The sequence below is a fragment of the Sorex fumeus genome, unplaced genomic scaffold, assembly GCF_029834395.1.
Source record: "Sorex fumeus unplaced genomic scaffold, SorFum_2.1 ptg000046l, whole genome shotgun sequence".
NCBI classification, from domain to species: Eukaryota; Metazoa; Chordata; class Mammalia; order Eulipotyphla; family Soricidae; genus Sorex; species Sorex fumeus.
Window position 1 is genome coordinate 6,133,036 of NW_026606103.1, and position 8,349 is coordinate 6,141,384.

The following is an 8,349-nucleotide window of genomic DNA, read 5'->3' on the forward strand; positions in this document are numbered from 1 at the left end:
GCTGCATAAAGCCAGTAGTCTGCCATTCTATTCCAATCAAAATTCAACAAAATAACTGTGAACACAAGAATCTGTACAAACCTAATTTAAAAGAAAATATTGCCTGGATCAGTGTTAGAGGTCCCACATAATTCACACAGGAGCACCAAAGTACTATACTTGAAAGAGGAAGATACTATACTTGAAGGGGGAAGAAGAGAACACTATTGACCAAGCTGAAGCCTCAACAGGGAATACCCACATTAAGAATCTCTCTGATAAAGAATTCTGAGGTGAAGCTAAGAGGATGTTATTGAGCTCAAAGAAACAGTGGAATGGACATCCAATAAAATAGAGAGGTAAAGGCCCTCCCGTTGATCATCGATTTGCTCAAGCGGGCCAGTAACGTCTCCATTGGAGACTTTGTTGTTACTGTGTCTGGCATATCGAATACTCTCGGAAGCTTGCCGGGCTCTCTGAGAGGGGCAGAGGAATCGAACTCGGGTCGGCCATGTTGGCTGCGTGCAAGGCAGACGCCCTACCCGCTGTGCTATCGCTCCAGCCCAATAAAATAGAGAGGATATGAAAGAAATAGTGGAAGGGGCAGTCAATATAATACAGAAAGAAATGAGAGCATAAATTTAAAAAAAGCTACAAAAAGAATAGTCACTAATAAAAATTTTGGTAGATGAAATAAAAAACTCAGGGGATGCCCTCAACAGTAGAATGGCAACTGTTGAAGACAGAATCAGTGAGCTTGAAGATGTGCTCCAGAAAACATAAAGGCAATAACAGAATATGGTAAAAAGACTTCAAAATAGCTCAATGGTGAGTAAGAGATATATGGAATGAGTTCAAGAGGCATAACATAAAAATCATCTGAGTACCAGAATAGGGAGGCAAGCCCAATTACTACCAATAGTGGTAGTAACTGTTAATGACATCACTACTGAGGAGTTCCCAGACCTGGAGAATGCAGGCATCCAGATCCAAGAAGCCCGAAGGGTACCAGCTAAAAAAGACCCTAATAAAACGAATCAAAGAAACATAATGAGAACGACAAATAGCAAAGATAGAGACACAATACTGAAAGCAGCAAGATCAAAGAAGAAATCACATACAAAGGAGAACTTTTTAGATTTTCAGCAGACTTATCAGACGAAACCCTCCGGGTCCAAAGATATTGGGATATAGTTAAAAAAAAACTCAATGAAATGATTTCCTCAGAATACTGTATCCAGCTAGACTCTCATTCAGATTTGAATGATATACTACTTCATGAATTAATAACAGCTCAGGAATTTTGTAGATTTAAACCTTAAATGAAAAACTGAAGGTGCTAGTGTAACACAAAATAAAACCCCAAAATACAACAACCTTCTACAGAATGTTGACACAAAACCCAATGAAAATATTCTCTCTCATCGTCAATGGTTTAAGTGCACCAATAAAGAGTCACAGAGCTGAAAAATGGATTAAAAATCTAAATCTATCATTCTGCTGTCTATAAGCAAAACACAAACAGTCATAGTAAAAATAGACTCAAGGTCAAGGAAGGAAAACAAAATTTCAAGCAACCAATTTCTTCAAAAAAGCCAGGGTAGCCATACTAGCATCTGACAACATAAATTTTAGGATGAAAAAGATAAGAAGTGACAATAAAGGCCATTTCACAATCACTATCACCCCATTGTTCATCGATTTGCTCGAGCGGTCCCAGTATCGTCTCCATTCATCCCTGTCACATGCTAGTGTAGCCCGATGACATATGGGGGGCTCTTTCAGGGTCAGAGGAATGAGGACCATCATTGTTATTGTTTTTGGCATATTGAGTATGCCACAGGTGGCTTGCCAGGCTCTGCCATACGGGATACTCTCAGTAGCTTGCCAGGCTCTCCGAGAGCAATGGATGCTTTTGGGGCAGCCTCTAATCACCTTTACAGGTGTTCCGAGTCAGTAATATATGCGAGAATGATACTCTCAGTAGCCTGCTGGGTTCTCTGAGAGCAAGAACTTGAGAGTAAGAGGTCGCAAAGCCACAAATGCGGCCGCACGCTTCCGGGAGCTTGGTTTTATTTTATTTATTTATTTATTTATTTAATTTCACAATAATCAAGAAATATGTACATCAGGAAGAAATTACACTCCTAAATTTACACGTGCCCAAGAGGGGTCAGCAAAATGCTTAAAACAACTGCTAATAGACTTCAAGGAGGACACTGTTACAACAAAATAGTAGTCAGAAACTTCAGCACTGCCTTATCACCTCTTGATAGATCAATGAGACTAAAACTAAAAAAGGAACTACTGGTGCTGAAGGAAGAAATGGAAGAGAAAGGGCTAGTAGATATTCACAGGGCTTTTCATCCCCTCAAAAGCAGAATACACATTCTTCTCCAATGCACAGGGAACATTTTCCAAGATTCCTTAGTGCAGAGACAGGAATAACCCCTGTGCATCGCCATGTGTGACCCCAAAAAAATGGAATCTAAATTAGATAGAATGCTACTAGGATGTACTTCAGAATAAGAAGAATCACCAAGGAGAGAGAAAACCATTAATAATCACAAATCATTAATAATCAAAATGCAACATATGTATGCATATGTTTATACATATATATAACCACAAATATAGTATCTCAATATGAGTAAAATTTGATGGAAGAGAAAAATACTTTAATATCCAGAGCTGACACTTGAACTACCTTAGTAATCTCCAGAACCAGTGAACAAAACCAGTGGCCCAAATCATTGTTTCTCACCCTTTCACTGACTACAACTCCCTTCGGACCTTGTTTCTTCTTGTGGCACCCCATTCTATCAGTTGGTATTCTAACCTTGTCACAAGTCTAGAGGCAAAAATCACCCATTTATATGATTTTAACCTGTGTTCCCCTTGTAACATCCTGGAGGGGCCCCTAGGAGTTATTTGATCCCTTGTTGAGTAATGCTGGTCTACAAAGTTCTATCATTTACTCAATCTACTTAACAATTGTGGAATATACATATACATATACATATATGCATATACATATACATGTTTATAAGTATTATACTGCAATCACCAGGCAAGGGATGTAGGGGGGGAACCAAGCGACAGACTAGAAGTAGCATATGAGGTGGGGACTGGGCAGTGGCTTCCAGGGAACTGTTCTAACTATCCATTAAAACCATAAATGGTATTTACACTATTATAAGCATATTATCTGAATTATCATAATAATTTTTAATTGGCTAACGTTCCCCACATTTAATTTTCTCAAAACTATGTTCCAGCGGAGCCGCCGCGGGCACTCGCGGCCGCCGTACTTGGGCACGCCCGCGCATGCGCCCTGAGCCTCGTCTCGGCCAGGCTGGGCGAGTCGCCCGGACTCTGCTGCAGGCTCCTGGGCGGGCCGCCGTCCGGGTTGTTCTGCTGGGGTCCGTCACCTCCTCCTAAGGATGCATCCCGACTTATCTCCACACTTGCACAACTGAAGAGTGCAACATCTTGATAAACTTGCTTGAGGAATGTCACAAAAATCACGGCTCTCTGAAATGTTTTGGTCATTGCAATGAGCTTGATTGAGAGATGAGAAAAATGCTTGAAGAAAGAGTGCATGGAAAAGAGGATCAAGAGCAGGGAGCATGGTAATGCGATGCGAAAGATACTATTTAATTCCCCAGAGGATTCTGAAAAATAAATTCTATTTTCACTGGTTGCCTTGGCTGAGAGAAGACCTAAAGCCTCTTGGTTGACAGCTGAAAGAATCCTCTCATTTGGCCTCTAGAACCCTTTGCCGATCCGTAGACACAAGGCATGGAAAGATCCAGAAAAGCCTGGATTCTGACAATGTTTGCAGAGCCTTCAGTTCTCACCAGCAAACTTGACTTCCCACTTTCCCCCTTTCTCTCCACCAGGGAACACTGGAGTAACTTCTCTCCCTCAATAAAAGAACTGATTTTAATCATAAAACACACACACACACACACACACACACACACACACACACACACACAGCAGCATCCCTTTTACTTACCTCTTATGAAATAATTTGCATTTTTAAATAAATGGACCCAAGAAAAGTTCATTTGTTAACGGTCATACGATGACTAAAGAGCAGTTTATCTTAAACCCAAATTTGTACGATCAGAGAGATAGAACCAGGATAAGGCTGTGTAGCTGACCCGAGTTTGTTCTCCAGCATCGCATATGGTCCCCCAGAGTACTTCCTGGAGTGATCCTTGAGCACAGAGCCAGCAATAAGCCCTAAGCACCACCAGGTGTAGTCCAACCCCCCTTTCCACTCCTGCCACCACCACCTAATTATGTATAAAACCAAATCCATACACATTACTAGCCTCAGTGCTCATAAACAAAGAGAGAGGGGAAAATATTAGCCCCAAGGGCTCATAGGTGGAGAGGTCAATAAAGCACAAGTAAGTCAAAAGGGAACAAACAGAAAGCCTGGAGTCAGAGCTGGACCCTCACAAATCCGATGGGAAAGACAGCAGCCTGGGAGCAGGTGACACAGTACTTCCAGGTCACGGCATGACCAAGAATTGCAGGCACCTCCATCCTGACACATGCCCACGACTTGATGTCCAGACACACCATTAAGCACTGATCCTGTTGACTCCCACGTAAGGAAGGTTTATTCAGTAGAAAACATACCAGACCAGCTACATACTCTGACACCATATCTGTCAGTGTTTCTGCATCTCCTCTAAATACGGACCCTTCTGGTCTGACTTCCTTCCAGGACCCATATCTCCCAAATACAATATAATGATAATAATAATAATAGTGGTAATTTAAAATGAAATTCTAAAAACAAAAATTAGAATAAGATTATCATATAGTACAGCTGTTTGACTTCAGGTTAGATGCCCAAAAGACTGAAAAGAGTCAAAAAGAGATATTACAACCAAGCACACAGCATTAATCACAATAGCAGAAGCATAGAAGAAGCAACACAAGTGTCTAGTGGTAGAAGAGGAAGTAGCAGAATGCTGTATAGACATAAAACAGAGCACTACTGAGCTTCTCAGAAAATTCTGACACATGGTGAACACTAAAGACATGCTGCTAAGTGAACAAATCAGTGAGAAACAGAGAAACACATATTGAATCAGCTTAGACAGGAACTCTAATAAGTAGCTGGAATCTTAGAAACAGAACAGAGTTGTGGTTGCAGGTTCCTGGAGAGAAGGGGGAAAAGCATGTGCATTATTTACAGAGCAGTCTCTACCCTGCAGAAGGAAGGGGAGAGGAAGATGAAAGGCAGTTGGTTGCACGACATCATCAATGTAGTTAACATCGCTGAACACATAAGAACAAAGATGCCAATTTTTTTTTTTGCTTTTTGGATCACATCTGGTGATATTCAGGGGTTATTCCTGGCTTTACACTCAGGAATTACTCTGGTGGTGCTCCAGGGGACCATATGGGATGCTGGGAATCCAACCTGGGTCAGTCACGTGCAAGGCAAATGCTGTACCCACTGTGCTATCGCTCCAGCCCCTGAAGATGTCAATTTTATCTTTTATATATGTCACAATACAAACCTTTTTAAAGCTTGGGAAGTAGATCAGTTATCTAGTGAAAAGGAATTAAATTCTACAGGGATCTCTTCCGGAGACAAAATAAAGAGGTGGAGTGGAGGACTAATTTGCTTATTCTGTGGAGAAAAACATGTGAAGCCAGGGATGAGTAAAATTACTAAAGACAAAAGTGCAGTGCATAAATACGTATTTATGGCACATATAATAGATAATACAGGATTGAATATCTCCAAATAGAAAAGAAAGAAAATTAGAAAAGATTGAAAGGTAAGAAGACATTCCTGAAGAATTTATTACTGTTATCATAAACTACCACCAGGAATGGTTCAAAAACAGTAAAAAATAGTAACCATCTACTCAGAAGTCTGCTTTTGTGTCACCCCACTAAATTTGAATATTTGAGAAAACCTTCATTTTCTCAAATGACAGCTGCGGTTCGGTTGTCTGGTGAAGGAGTCTGAATGTAGAAATGGCCGATTTCACCAGCAAGGTGAGTTCAGTCCTCTGAGATAAATATTTCTGTCTGATGCAAGCTAAAAGAAATCTTTTCTATATTCACAAACAGACATGGGTGAATACATTTGTCTAAGCAAACTGTTAAGTCAGAGGCTAGAATACATATAAAGTATATGATTACAAGTTTAAATATAGCAACAATGTTAGAATAATTTAAACAGTAATTACTATATTGAGTTCTTGGGCCCCATATCTAGTTGAATCACTTACTTGTACAAGATTATTTTGTACATTATATTAGCTTCTGAGTACAGATTTTTTCCTGAATGGTGGACATTTTAATTTTACATTGGTACCCTTTTCCTCAAATGATTTCATTGAATATTATTTTTATGATACTATCTCACTGCTTTTTATAGTTGCTTATCAGATTAAAGATTGTTTCTTTGTAAACTGCTAAGTTTGTTTAGTGAATGGATATTACTATGTTGAATGGGGCTGGAGCGATAGCACAGCGGTAGGGCTTTCGCCTTACAAGCTGCCAACATGGCCGACCCGAGTTCGATTCCTCAGTCCCTCTTGGAGAGCCCGGCAAGCTACCGAGAGTATTCGATATGCCAAACACAGTAACAACAAAGTCTCCAATGGAGACGTTCCTGGGCCCGCTCGAGCAAATCGACAATCAGCGGGAGGGCCTTTACCTTTACCTTTACTTAAAATTAATTACCTAAGAAAATTATTAGCATAAAAACGTAATCCACATATTGAGGTCCTACAGTATTTTTAATTTTATTTTTATAAAGTTGTTCACAATAATTGATTACATTTAATATTTGAACCGTGCACGGCAGAGCCTGGCAAGCTACCCGTGACGTACTCGATATGCCAAACACAGTAACAACAAGTCTCATGATGGAGGCGTTACTGGGCCCGCTCGAGCAAAATCGGTGAACAACAGGGGGACTGTAATATATATATATACCGTGATATGTGGGAAGCTGGCCCTTTAACTGACCAAGGCCTAAGTGCCTGTATGGTCATCCTGACCTACGACCCCACAGCAGGCACAGCCTGTGCTATGTATGGTCATCTTGACCTACGTGACCCCGCAACAGGCAAAACCAGTGCTATGTATGGTTATCTTGATGTATGGTTATCCTGAGAGAACATCTGTCATGGCTGTCAGTAATAACAAGAAGTAACTATCTCATGTCTGGTACGTGATGCATGTAAATTTTATAAATCATATGGACATGGCTCTTTGTGTATCTACCTCATGTCTGGTAAATCATATGGACATGGCCCTTTGTGTAATCACCTCGTGTCTGGTACCAGATACACATAAACCTTGTAATGCATGATAGGTGAAAACAAATCTTCCTAACCATATATGGGCACGACCTTTTGTGTAGCTGCCTCACTAATGGATATATACCCTGATTGCCCCCAATAAAGTCCTGTCCCTCTTTCTCTCTGTTTCTGAGCTGCATTCTGTCTCTTGTGTCTCGTGTTCATTCGGTCGGTCCTTCCCAGCACCTACGGATCCTAGGGCCACCTCCGCAGGCCGGAGAGTGGTCTGGCGGGGCCCCCCGCAGTGATATATAATATTTGAACATCAATTTCACCACAATTACACCTTGCCATAGCCATATTTCAAGTGTTTACATCCCAAACCCCAAACCCTGCCCCCAAAGCAGAACCTAAGTAATTTATTTTGTATTTCTTGTTATGAATAATCCACTAAAAATGATCCAAAAAAAGTTTTCTTAGAGAAAAATGTGTGAAGATTGTTGTATTTCACCCAGGAGCCATTAAGCCCTTCTGTTAGAGATTAGTAGCATGTTGTTAAAGGTTGAGACTTGTGTGCTGAGATATATATATATATATATATATATATATATGTATGTATATATATATAGCCTACAGTATTTTTGTGTAATCTTGATGCTTCCAAAGGAAAATAGTATTTGACTGTGATATTTAGATCTCCTATATTTCTCTTATTATTCTTAATTCTTTTTATACCTTTGTCAGCTTAATTTTTGTTTTGTTTCTATACTTCTAATTTCTCTGTATTTTTCTTTTAAGAGATATCTATTTCCTTTTATAGGTCCCTAGCCTGGACTGACCAAAGCCTACTTCTTTACATGACATGGTCTCCTAGACTACAGAAAGAACTGGTCAGGCAACAGGTCACCGGAGATCTTTCCGGACCTCTTACTGAGCCAATTCTACTGGGGCACTTCAGACAGAAGAGACGTGCCCTCTCTGCCCGCTCCAGATGAAACCCCTACGGCCACGAGTTTCCAGAATCAAAACCCAGGTATGCGGATTCCAGGACTAAGACTCCAGGCCACATGGCAGTAGC